The sequence below is a fragment of the Sander vitreus genome, chromosome 16 (genome assembly GCF_031162955.1).
Source record: "Sander vitreus isolate 19-12246 chromosome 16, sanVit1, whole genome shotgun sequence".
NCBI lineage: Eukaryota > Metazoa > Chordata > Actinopteri > Perciformes > Percidae > Sander > Sander vitreus.
In genome coordinates, this window is record NC_135870.1 from 19,128,493 (window position 1) to 19,142,443 (window position 13,951).

At 40.2% G+C, this 13,951-nt stretch overlaps 1 protein-coding gene across 1 annotated transcript in view; it reads right to left on the minus strand.

The window, feature by feature from the left end:
* palm2akap2 (PALM2 and AKAP2 fusion) overlaps positions 1-13,951 on the minus strand; it is a 93,073-nt gene that overhangs the window by 50,239 nt on the left and 28,883 nt on the right. The window lies entirely within an intron of this gene.

Genomic DNA, 13,951 nt, shown 5'->3' on the forward strand with positions numbered 1-13,951 from the left:
TGAGAGACATTTTATCCAAAGCAGTTAAGAGGAACATGAGCGCATAGGTCATTAGCGTGAATAGGCCAAGTTCAACTGTGAACAGGGAGCATATTTTTTTGGGGCATTTGTTGGCACTAACAAAATCAAAGATTGTGTTTTTAATGTTTGCCAGAAAACCTGGTGCTTTGGCTCTGATCGCTACAAGTTTGTCGAAACAAATCCACAAAGTCTGCACTCATCACTTCACCATCTACCAGTGTTCCTACTCAAGTTCATCTTCAGCAGTGTGATGTTTGGACAGCTACCTGAAGACTGTATACTGTGGCCCTAGAGATACTTGTTTTCAAAGCGTTGATGACTGAGGCCCAAGTACCCTTCTGCATTGGTATGCATGCCCTCAGAAACCTTAGCCAAATGGTATGAAATGGTACATTTATTTAATCAAGTTATCTCTTGCAAGAGAGCCCTGTGGGCAGCAGAGCAGTAAGCATGCACACTGCAGAAGCTGTGGTGTACTGGGATGTCCCGCAGTATAAGATGTAAAGCTTTTGTTGGCTGCATCTGTCACTCAAAGCTGTTATTTGAAAGTGAACAAAGCGGCCTCTTGTAAGTGTGCCCTTAAGCCATTGTCGGGATCAAAATAATCAGCACGGTTTCGGGGTCGTTCAGAGCAATGGTGGAATGTAACAGAGTACATTTACTCTACTACTTTAAGTACTGTACTTAAGTACACATTTGAGGTACTTGTACTTTACTTGAGTCTTTTCTCTTAATACCACTTTCTACTTCTACTCCACTACATTTCCGAGAGAAATATTGTACTTTTTACTCCACTACATTAAAGGTGCTCTAAGCGATGTTACGCGTTTTTTAGGCTACAACATTTTTTGTCACATACAGCAAACATCTCCTCACTATCTGCTAGCTGCCTGTCCCCTGAACACACTATAAAAAAAAATGCGATCTCTGTAGACAGCCCAGGCTCCACAAACACCAACAAAAACAAACTGCGCCAACCAGCCGGGGGGGGGGTTAGGGCGCGGAAGGGAGGGGGAGGGGACAGGATGAGGAGGAGGGAGGGGCGAGCTGATTAGACCATTAAACACACAACTGTTTGGATCGTTTTCAGTTTCTGAAATGTGAGGATTTTTCTGCATCAAGTACTTTTACTTTTAATACTTTAAGTACATTTTCCTGATGATATTTCCGTACTTTTCCTTAAGTACCACTTTCAATGCAGGACTTTTACTTGTAACAGAGTTTTTTTTTTTTTACAGTGTGGTATTACTACTTTTACTCAAGTAAAGGATCTGAATACTTCTCCCACCAGTGGTTCAGAGTTACTTGAAATCAGAGGATTCAAGGGTCTGTGTATACAAAAACAAAAGAATATAACAAATACAGCAACATGCAGGAAAGCTAATTTAACCCCACTGTCAATTCTGAAGAGAGCCAGCATCTTATCAGAGTGTATTGTCCATTATAATGTAATATATCAGGCTCATGTTAGAACGGAACTTGATAGCAGCTTGGCCACTTAATAATTTATTTTGTCATATCTATAGTATAGTGTAGTAGGCACAAGTAAGTGAAAGTAACTTATTACAACCATGATACTTATGATGTTACTTTCAGCACCCTTACCTTTTCTTGAGTAACTTTTAAGTATTTTATATCTGAATGTATATTGTGGTCTGAGACAGTGGTTATTTATAACTACAGTAATGCTGCACTGTACTTCCTGTATTCAACTCTAGCCTTGCAGGTATGCGAAACAATTAGCAAACCTTGGACTGAGTTGCAAGGACTGCACCACAATGTGTAATCAGTTCATGTAAGTAGACTACTTGAAATCTATTTGTAGACTAATCCAGACAAGACTTTCCTACAGCAATGTAATGTGTGCAAAATTATCTGAAGTAAACGCTTGACAACGGTTGCACACGGATGGGCAACCTGCCCTACATCGCACAGTCGTGAGATCTATTTGAATAAAACAATGTCAGCCGGCAAAAATAAAAAGACAAGACAGGAGAGAGATGAGAGGGACCAGAATGAGGGAAGGCAGGTCTGAGGACAGAGTAATCATTGGTTTTGATCATTTAATTATTAATCAATTCACTTTGATGGAATAGCTGCGATTAGTTGTGCTGGCGAGTTACAGCGCTGTGCTGCCTCGCTACATCAAGTATATCAAACAAGTTTTTGAGTATTAGGTGTTGCACACCTTATAGGCCACAAGATTGCATGGCATGCTAACAGGATGTGTGGAAGAACTGAGTGGAACTGTGGAAGGAAAGCAATGTATGCTTCATTATCTTTCCAAACTATTAAGCTGTAGACTACATGAAGTGATGTGTCTGAATGTACTTATTGTGATTATTGTGTTGATACTTTTAGCTAATCAATCTTCCAGTAAACAAAAAACTACTGACTTCTACGTGTATCAGGACAGTAGCAGAGATTTGAATAAACTGAACATATTGTGCCTTTACAAGTTAGGTTGCTAACTGTCAGTTTGCTCAGAAATGTAAGAAGTTTATGTGCCCAAAAACATGCAATGACTGAGAATCAATCTGTCCTAACCCTGTTATAACTACAGTGATCATGACTGTACAAAAACAATGGTGCTTAAAGGTCCAATGTGTGTGAATTTCTCCCATCTAGCGTTGAGATCATATATCGCAATCAACTCTCTTGCGCCACGCAGTTCAAAGTACGTATTACAGCTACGGTAGCCTTTTTTTCTGACGACACTGGTCTCTTGCTCTTTTCAATATCCTTTTTCTTTTTCTGGGCGAAGAAGAAGACTCCTGTTCCTGAAATTTGGATTTTGAATACGTGTGGTCCTCCATGTTTCCTTCTTCAACCTTGCCGGGGCCGGGAAGCTACGATACCCATTAGCAGCATTATATTAGCAGCACCTGTGACTTTATCATGTGACAGCGAAAACGCGAAAGGCGGAGCAGTATGTCCTGTATGTCCCTTACTGGCTAATGTATTTCAAGATGGCGCATGAATATGGAGCGTCTACAACAGTTCATGCGAAAGCAAATGTAAAATTTCAAGCCAAAAGGAATACTTGTAATTGATGCTAGTGGTAAATATTCATAAAAAAGGACACGTTTGTGAACGGGCAACACAGATTTTCAGAAGTGGAAACCACGAGAGTATGAAAGGAGGAAGGCATACAGTTAAACATTAACAGTACACAAATCATAAATGAAATAGGCTACTACATCATAATGCAAAACACCCCCCCCCACCCTGCCCCACCATGTGCTCTTTAGCTTATAGTGCAGAGCAAAGAGAAACATACTGGCAATGGTCATATTTGTGTCTGGCTCCCTCTAGTGATCAAACCTCAAACATGACCAAAACTGCAAACAGAATGAAAGAAATAGCATGATGGATGGATTATTTTCTTGACCATTCCTATGGTATAAAACACTGCTAGCAATGGACTCTATAAATCCTCTGGAAAGGGCGAAACATAATTAACTGTCCTACCTATCACCAGATGTTACTTCAATGTCTCGACCTGCTTTACTCCTCATGTAGTCCCGGGCCTTTTTAGAGCATGCACTGTTACATAATTAAATACTATACAGCAGGGATCATCAACAGGGGCTCCCTTAAGGGTCCTCAGAGTAACTGCAGGGGGCCCTCCAGATTATTGTTAATTTTTGTATGTTTTTTTCAAAAACGTAAAAGTCTTAACATGAATTCAACATATTATTAGCAAATATAAATCCCCACTGAGGACAGGCTTACTGGTCTATAGGTAAGGCAGTCACTAAGATAGCCATCCACAGATCCAGTTCATCCTAAGGATTCACTGTGCCACATATGTATGTATGTGTAACGTATGTTTTAAAATTAAAACATGATTTATAAAATCATGCCAACAATTATAAGGCTTTTTTTAAAAGTTTAGTATTCTATGCAAAACAGATATGTATAAAGGCTTTAGGCCGCGGTACACATAATTGTAGGCCCCGTTTAATATGCAACTTTATTTTATACAATATATGTAGTAGGGGGTCCCTGCTCCGTCTCTCTTTCAGTTAAGGGGTCCTTGGCTTGCTTGGGACGATGAAGACCCCTGCAATACAGTATAACAGCTATGAATATAAAAATGTCTAGTCTTGCAAAACCAGAAATCTATTAAACACATAATCAAAGTGTTTATGTGTGTGTGTGTGTGTGTGTGTGTGTGTGTGTGTGTGTGAGAGCGAGAGTTGAGGTCATGACCTCACACCGTCCCTCCTTCCCCTCAACTTCCTCCTCGTCCTCTCTTTATACTGCTGTGTGTGGCAGTGTTACTATCTCTGTGGCAATCCTGAAAGAGACCAGTGATGTCACTGTCACGCCCTGTCAACCAACCGCAGGCCTGTTGCCATGGATACGCCTGGGTGGGCAGCAACTGCTTTCCACATCATACAGAAGGAGGAAGAGGTGACATCTGGTTTTATGTGTGGTGGATGTGTGTGTGTGTGTGTGTGTGTGTGTGTGTGTGTGTGTGTTTGTGTGTTTGCCTATGTGCACACAGACTGTCAGAGATTTAGAGACAGAAAGAAAGAGAGGAAGTCGAACCACATTGTGTATTCATACGTGAAGCTGTTTGTGTGCTGTGTGCTTGAACGGAGCTTTCTAGGTCCAGGTCCTGGAGTTTTTCTAGTACGCTTTCAAGACTCTGAAAAAACCTGATTGGCTGTGGTAAGTCTTAGTGGGCGGAGCCGAAGAGCCACAGTTTTTCCAAGCAGTCCATGAAGGGAAGTAGCTGAAGTTTAAATCTATATCGGGCAGTTCAATTTTGACTCTTTCTCTGCTCTTTTTCCCTGCCCACCTAACATGTCAATTTGTCCAATTAAGATGTATTGCAAAAGAACTACACTGGGTTTGTTACATTGTTTTTTTTTTTTACTTTTCTCCAATTATAGGTCACTAGTTATTTAACATTTATAAGCAATAATCCTTTAATAATTATAATAATGTAGTTGTTAGCAGATTCAATTGTTTATTAATGTATTCGACAACAACTATAACTCCTTCTGTGGGCATACATTAAGTGGGGACTGGTGTATAAACACTCAAACACGTCCTTATATCTGCTTACAACTACATTATGATTACATGGACATTACCATGTATTAAATGTTCATATACTGTTATTAAATGCTAACTGAGGGGTTAAAGTAAAGTGCTATCGAAGAAGCTTCAGTGTGGGGATTTAAAAAAAATGCATCCTCTGATGTGGCTCACTTTTCTCACGTTCTTCTAGCACTAGCCTCCAACAGATGTGATAACATTAATGGTTTCAAATAAATGTGATTTGTGGACGCCAATGAACATCACTGGCCTCCGCATTCAACCACAACCACATTCAAAATCAATAAACAGCTCAACAAACCACAGTGAAGCTAAACAAGAAGGGTCAACACTGAGGCCAGTCCAATATTTTTCCTCAATTTTCACAAATTGTGAAGTTGCAAAGTCCTTAATAAAGTTGCTGTTTTACATTGCAGGTTTAGCTCAACAAAACACACACACACTACTACACACACATCCTGTCCCTGATACATGCGGGCACATTTACGCAAGTAGATATTTATACTCTGTAATACGGCAGTCTGCTTCTTCCCGTTTCACATAAGGAGCGCATACAGTTCTTTGTTCCTCTCTACTTGACAACTTTGATTAACAGCACAGATACTATATATATATATATATATATATATATATATATATATATATATATATATATATATATATATAGGGCTGTCAATATATATAGGGCTGTCAATCGATTAAAAAATGTAATCTAATTAATTACATACTCTGTGATTAATTAATTGAAATTAATCGCATACATAATTAACGGTGCCTGAACCGATACTTTTTAAGAAAGTAAAAAAAGAAAAAAGTAAAAGAAGGGTACTAAACAACAGTCGGTATTTCACTAGTAAATCGCTATTGAACGACAAAAACAACCACCAGATGGGAAAAGGACATTTACAATAACTTCAAATGCACCACAATGCTGTAGTTTACCAGTTTCATTGAACGCACCGTCTGTGTTGTTTCTCCGACGGCAGCTGCAGATTGTTACATACCGGTGTTGAATCCTCTACAGTAAAACACAGTCAAACTTTACACCGTTTAGCGTTAGCTGTCAGCATTTTAACCGTGTTTAATCCAGCTACTAGCTAGCGGTTGGCTAACGTTAGCTGCTGTCGAGTATAGTGTTAACTAGCGTCACGTGCAGCGGTGTTTGTGTTGTCGGTATTGTCTGTTTCAGAGCATCAGAGAGAAGTGCAGACATATCAGTGGCACCAGATTTCAGTACCCAACCCTATTCAGGAAGAAGACTTTTACAAGTAAATGTTCCAATTAATGATCCAGGCAGCACATTCTCGTCTCCCTCCTTCATTTTACAGTCCAATGGTGGCTAGAACGGCTCCAACGTTTAACGTTATTCTGACAGCCCTAATATATATATCTTTCTTTCTCTGCCCCAAGTCTTGATCTGTATCATTGTTTACAGTTTAAAGGGTACAACGAGGCAAATTACAGGCTGCGCTGTAGGCAACATGACAGGGCAAGCAGAATGGATACTAGTCTATACAACCAAATTACTCCATTAGAAGTGGCAGTAGAAGGTCCATGCTTATAACTTAATATTGTTCTAAAGTTATAATTGACTTAAGAAGAGATAAATGTCACATAAATACGGAATTCCTATATTTCACTGAGAAACTATGAATGTCAGTACGTACAAACTGAAGTAGCACTTTGTTACGTTTCACCTCTGTTATTATGTCACATACAGTATGCAGCAAAGACAGCACTTTAACTGTGTATTATTATCCTACTGTGTTTTCTTTACCGACCTTTAAGTGAAGGGACTCGGGAAGGTGTTAATAACACATTCAGTGGGTTTGAACAATTATACAGTACCATAGTGTTTGATTGATAGGAGAGCTGTCTTTGAGCCCTAGCTCAGTCCCTGAGAAGCACTGTTTTATGTGTGTGTTATAAAAGGCTTCTGTTCATTACATTGAAAGCACTCTACAGTGTGGTCTGAGGCTGTGAGACTCTCATTAAAGACGCATCTATGTACATATTTGTGATTTCTGAATCTTGCGTTTTTCTTTTTGATTCATCTGTCTATCATTTGTTTTGTTTTTTACTTAATCACTTAATAGTTTAGCCTATGAAAAGTCCACAAAATAGCGAGAAAAAAAACAGCTGTCACAGTTTCTGACAGCTCAAGGTAAAGTCTTCAGATGTCAAGCTTTGTCTGACCAACAGTCCAAAACCCAAATATATTCAGGTTGCAATAATATGAAACAACTAAAAAGCACTGGATCTTCACATTGGAAAATCTGGAACCAGAAAATGCTGAAATTGTACAACTGAAGTGACTCATGGATGATCAAAATTGTAGCAGATTCATTTCTGTCAATCAATTGTTTCAGCTCTCATCTCATGCATCGGAGCCCTATAATGTCACAATCATATGTTGCTCTACTGTAACATTAACAAAAAAATAGTTAGCTTCAAACTAAATGCACCCTAAGGGTATAATACAAACAGGATCCAGGGAATTTACTGTGTATTTCATGCATGTAGTTGACATTCTCATTTGGACTGACTTTAAATGAGAGCAATAGTTAAATTATGAGACTGTAAAATAACCTAAAAGCAGGGTGTGCAATGATAAATGTTCAAGCTATTGGCCGTGACGGAGTAACTTTTCATTCCCCTCCTATTTAGCTTGAAAATATTTGTTTTGACATCAAGATAGATGCCAAATGCTAAATGGTTTTGGTTTTTGCAGATGTGGAACATGAACCAAGTGTGTTCTTACTTTTTTTTTGTAACCGGGGGGCTTTTGGTGGAGACTTAAAATGAAACAGGAGGCTTTGTTGGATCTGACTTTATCTACAATAGACATCCAACATGAATCATGGTTGTGCTGTGCTCTTCAATCCAGTTTATCCTTGGTCTGAACTATGTCACATTTACTGACTCATTCTGGACTTTAAAGCAGTTTTATTTGGTACAGTGTAGCTATCTGCAGTCTGTTACCACTGCAGCATTCAACTTGAATAAAATAGTTTCTGCCTCAAACTTTTCTGGTCAGTTAAAAACGTTGTGCTCTCATACTGCCGCTGTGAGGGAAAAGACATATTCTTAGAACGTTATGTAACATGATACAGGGCACTTCAATGGGCTTGTTGCAATAAGTATAGTTTGCTGTTGCCTAGTCTTGCATTGCCAGACCCTTCTCCAAAGCACGCTGAAGAAGAGTCTGGCTACTCCACACAGCATTCGGGGATGGGAGGAAAACGTGCTCTGGTTTATAGGCATTACTTTAAACCAATCAGAATTGTCATGGGCGGTGCTAAACACGGCACAGAGCCACAGTTGTGCGAGAGAAAACTCAGACAGATAGTCTAGCTAGCTGTCTTAATTTACCTTGCAGAACAATAGAACAATAGTCCTCATAAATCCACCAAATTTAAAATTCCAACACAGAGAAAGTGGAAGGAAACGGAAAATACATCAATCCGGTGGAATTTCCTGCAGCACCGGAGCAATCCCGTAAGTGGAACGCGAAGGATATAGACCAGCTGTTGCCAGACTGCCTGCTGGACCTCCTGTCTCCTACTGTACACACTCCATTTGTCTCTTCAGTACAGTTTAGACCTGAGTTTTTTTGGTCGGGTAACTGATTGATAGTTAGACAAGATTAGATCAAATTTTATTGATCTCCTGTAGAGGAGTAGGGTCACTGCAGCAGAAGGATTTAGCAAGGGAATTAGGATTGACAGGAGAAAGAAAAGCGATCACTGTGGGAATATGTAACTAAATAATAACGATAAATGTAAAGGAATAGTTCAACATTTTGGGAAATACTCTTATTTGCATTCTTGCCGAGAGTTCATTTAAAAGATAGATACCACTCTCATGTCTGAAGCTCCGGTCGGCAGCTGGTTAGCTTAGCTTAGCACAAAAACTGGACACCGCAGAAAACAGCGGAAGCTGGCTCTATCTCGTAGGTTGTAAGTCTTGTCGCCACCTCAGCAGAGACTTCAAGAAGCTATTAGCTATGAATTTAGACATATTTATAGTCCCTGCGAATGTAGTCAAATACATTTGAGTAACTAAATATGAAATACATACTTTATAAGTACATGTTGAGTACAAGTAAATAAATAAAGAGCTTAAGTATACAGTAGCCTATTGCAAATGCACAGGCCCATCTTGCTGCGGTGGCCTACATTTTATTAACACTGCAAAATATAATTGAACTCACTGAAAAACAAATATGATAGTACACTTTCTGATTTCTGGAAAAGACAAAACAAAACATCTTCTAATGGCTCTGCTGTGAGTTGTCCTGTAGCTGTGTTAGGACACGCTGTATAAAAACCACACGGCTCCTCTACAATAATGGCTACATCTGCATGGAGCTGTCTGGGCAACATGAAACAAGCAATAACCCAAAAGTAGCATGGTGTGGGCACAGGCCGGGTCAGTGCCACATTGAGCCTTTTGCTGCTGTGTGTCCCTCTTTCTGTTTACTTAGCCTGTCCGTGTAATGATAGGGATATCTGTAAAACTACCACTGCAGCCGCCACGCTCTCTCATTCTTCTTCTGTCTGTTTGTTCTCAGCCTCTGCAAAGTGAGCATCTTCTCCTGCGCACAATGGCTGCTTCTTTCACTTTGTGTTCCCTCATGTTAGGTTAAAACAGGGGACAACTACCTCACAACCTGCCTCTATTTCCAATCTCTCTTTTCTCCTTTTCTCTGTACTCTGTACTCTCCAAGCTCAATGGCCCTAGGTGTTTGTATGGAATAGCCTGTACAAAGATTGCACTGTTGTTTTTCCCCCCACCATCACTTCATGTGATTTCCAGTTTAAAGTCAACAGCAGGCAGCACTTACAAAACCACACAAAGACACTGCTGTTGTCCTTATGTCTTAGTTTAAAAGTTTTTCAGTAAGGTTGCATAATCGTATGGATAATCTGAAGGAACGCTTATTCTTTATTGTAGCTTCTTTCCAGTTCTTTCTTCACGCATTTAAAGCACAGTAGCACTATTTTTTCTCTCCAAAGACAGTTGCAGCTGTTTCTCCTCTTTGTTTCACTCTTGTTTATGTGTCCTCCAGTGCATGAAACGATGTGAGCATCCATAAAAAGAGCTGCTGCCTTGTCTTTGTCACTTTCGGGCAATAAAATGTCCACCAGTGCATGTGTTAGTAGTCTAGCAGCCATACAAGTGGGAGGGACAACACATCTAGGCTTCTGTGCTTTTAGTTACAGGGCAATGGAATCTATTTCCGAAATGTTTATAGGTGGAGGTAGGTGCAGTTTTCATGGAAATCCATGTTTATACATTATTATAGCTTTACTCTCCCTCCCTCTGTTTCTCTGTCTTCACACACACACACACACACGCATGCACGCACACACACACGCGCGCACACACACACACACACACACACACACACACACACACACACACACAATGCAGTGTCCATATTCGTCCCCTCAATTCACCTCTGTCCCTATCAGTATTGGAAAGACTCCAGTCGCCCGGGTTACAGGATATTCTGGGATGGTGTCCCATAGAGTGTAAATATAGATGCCACACCCCACCCACCCCACACACACACACACAAACACAAACACACACACACACACACACACACACACACACACACACACACACACACACACACACACACACACACACACACACATATGCGTGAGCTCTCTGTCAGTGTCCTGTCCTGTTCAAAACATCTCAATAGAGATATTAACCACCTTCATAGCATGACATCCCACCCAAGTGAATGATACTTCTTCACAGAAGATAGTTTCCCTTCACTCCAGAGTGATGCTTTATGGTTATTTGTGTAAAATAGTTTTGTTAAAGGGTTTCAGGTTTTGGATTTGTGTGACTGAAGGCACTCCTTAGACTCCCACACATGTGCTCTGTGACTTTATGTCACCCAGTGGAGACAAAGTGTTTTCTGAAGGCCTCGAGAATTTAATCCCAGACAGCTGAGCTCCTCTTAAAGCAATTTTCAGCCCGCATTTGAGACCCCGGTTCACAATGGTAGTTGCTTAAGAATTACTTCTGCTGCATTGCTTATGTATAAATATGCAGGACAAATGCCAGGTTATCCTAGGCCTATGGTAGGCCTATCCAATATAATTTGGATAGGCCTGATAAAGTATATGCATATTTACAAAAATTGAAAAGGCTATTACTTATTCTTACGTATACCAAAACAAAACAAAGGACACAAACTTAGTCAAAAACTTGAATGGGAAAGTGAGACATTTTTCAAGTCAATGAGGGATGGTTTTGTGGTTGTGCGTACTGAAGCTGTAGTTTTATGCGGTACTTCTACTTCTTTAACTTTACTTGGTTTTCTGCTTCCTGTCTCTGATTAAATAAAGAAAGATTTGGCGACACTCTGTACTCTCAAAAAAAAAAAAGAAAAGTTAAACCAGACCAAAACCACATGTCAGCATAGCACAGTAAAGAATCATCTTTGTGGGCTTAATTGCTTTTGTAGGTAATTGAAACCACAAACTACAAACTCTCCTCTTTGAAAAACAGTACCGGACAACAAGTCTATTCAACAGCAGCTGAATGAAGTGATTCACGCGGAGCAGCTCTACAATCACAACTGTGCTTCGGTCTACAATGCTCTCTCTTTGACCATTCTGTGCTGTTCTGTTTGTACCAGAGCGAATGTTATCCTTGTGTTCCTGACAACGTATGATGTTGATGTTATTGCGGCGCTGGTGATAGGCTACAGTAGCTGCAGGCTAACAGAGTCTCTTTCATGCCGAGATTTGATAGATGAGGAGGTGGAGCGCATGCCGGACTCACGGATGCCAAATTGACCCCCAGCCTTGCTACGAGCCTAATTTTCGGAGCGTGCTCTGATCCCCATCTCTTGAATACATGAGCTATGAAATAATAAATCTGCATGTTGGCTGATTATCTTCTCTCTCATTGCTTAAAACTGACAGAAATCTGCGTGCCTCATGCCCTCATATTTTCCTCTACCCTTTGCTGCGTGGTGCAGTTTCTACCGCTTTAGGCTGTGTTCTTGCTATCTGTCTTGCCAAAAAACACACAGCAAAAGAAAAAAAATCCCATTTAGAGGCTTTTCCTTTTTGCCTTCATTTCCCAGGCATTTTATGAACTTTTAAGGGCCTTCTTGGGCATGTGTACATTATTAGGCAAAGTGAGCATCTTTTCAGGGCCTATTGAACATCTTTACTCTTTATTAGTACATGAATACATGGTGATATGCAAACAGAAATACTCTTGAAGTGGGAATTTAAGATATAGTCTAGTACCAGTCTATTGAGAACAATGCTCGCCAATTAGCCACTAATCCACCATAGCACAGGCATGGTGCACTTTTATTTTGCTTCCCAATACACATACAGTGATCACACAACTCATTCATTCATTCATAGTGTTCAGTTAACATAACAAGACTTTGATTGTATTTCACATCAGCTTTCACTGTTAATTCTAACTATTGCAGTGCCCGTTGAAAATTTTGGAATGGGCCGATTGCTTGGCCTGTGGTACTGCTGCTGATTCTGAAACGTCCTTAAATTCGGGAGTTGTCGTTTGTTTATTCAAAGTCAAAGACAGTCCAAAGTAGTGCTATTTTGCACATTTATGTAGGTGTAAGGTGTATTTCACATTTTAGCTGCCAAAGCTGCTTTCTTCGACCCTCTCTGTGTCTGGTCCTGCGCTGTGCTCACTCAGTGTGCAGTGTGAGAGGGGGAGTGGTAAGGAGCTAGAGCGGCAAAAGCCAATGTGTGCTTCTTTTACTGATATACTGTATATTTAACGATATCTTTTGCATTTCTAATCTAAACAATGTCAAACTTGGCACCGCACTTACTCATTCCCGTAGCAAGACAACTGTCAAGTTTGAAATCCATCGGACTAACGGTTCTAGAGATATGTGAATAACAGAGACAGACAGACGTTCCTGCAATTTATAGATAGATGGATCTTCTCTATACTGCTAAATCTCTCTCTCTCTCTCTCTCTCTCTCTCTATATATATATATATATATATAAAAAACATGACCCCAAAATGCTTGTCCTGTCTCAGAGAAGACAAGGTAAAACACACACTCAAAGCAGAGTATACAAAGCAAAGGATGGCTGGCACTTTATTCACAGCTATGATGATCACATGCCCCCACTTCATTGGGGAATAAATGACTATCTCACAGCAATGCTTCATGGGAATCAGGAAGCTCCTCCCAGACACACAAATGCAGGAAGTGCCCTCAGAATCACATCACTCCACCTTTTTTCCACCTTTTTCAACCTTCTCACTCTCTTCCGCTGGCAGTTACGCCCTGCTTTCACTTGCCTTTCTTGTATCTTTATGTTTCGGCTTTATACGTTTCCCTGTTGCCTCCCTCCAGTTCTCATTTTCTATAATATCTCCCTCATCTTTTTTTCCCCCTCTGCATCTATTATATCCTTCTCTGTCAGCTCTTGTATCTGTTTTTAGAGAAGATGATGCATATGTGTACAGTAGCTCTTGGTGTTTGTTTTCACACACCAGTAGATGAGAAGAATGTAGATTTTGCTCTAAGGTTACAGAACAGCTAGATTCCAGAGCTGTCCTGCAGAATCCCACACCTCCAATACTTCTCCAGTTACTGTGTGTGTGTGTGTGTGTGTGTGTGTGTGTGTGTGTGTGTGTGTGTATTGTAACCAGATGATCAGTGTGTTTGTGTTGAGCCACATATAGTCGCACTAGGACTCTGTTTCAAATATGGCTGATGTAATTAAAGTGTGCTACTGTTGATGTCCTCAGTATTTTGATATAGCTATCGAATGTCCCAGTTCTTGATTTGTAGCATCACATGCGGTGCACACTATATGTTAC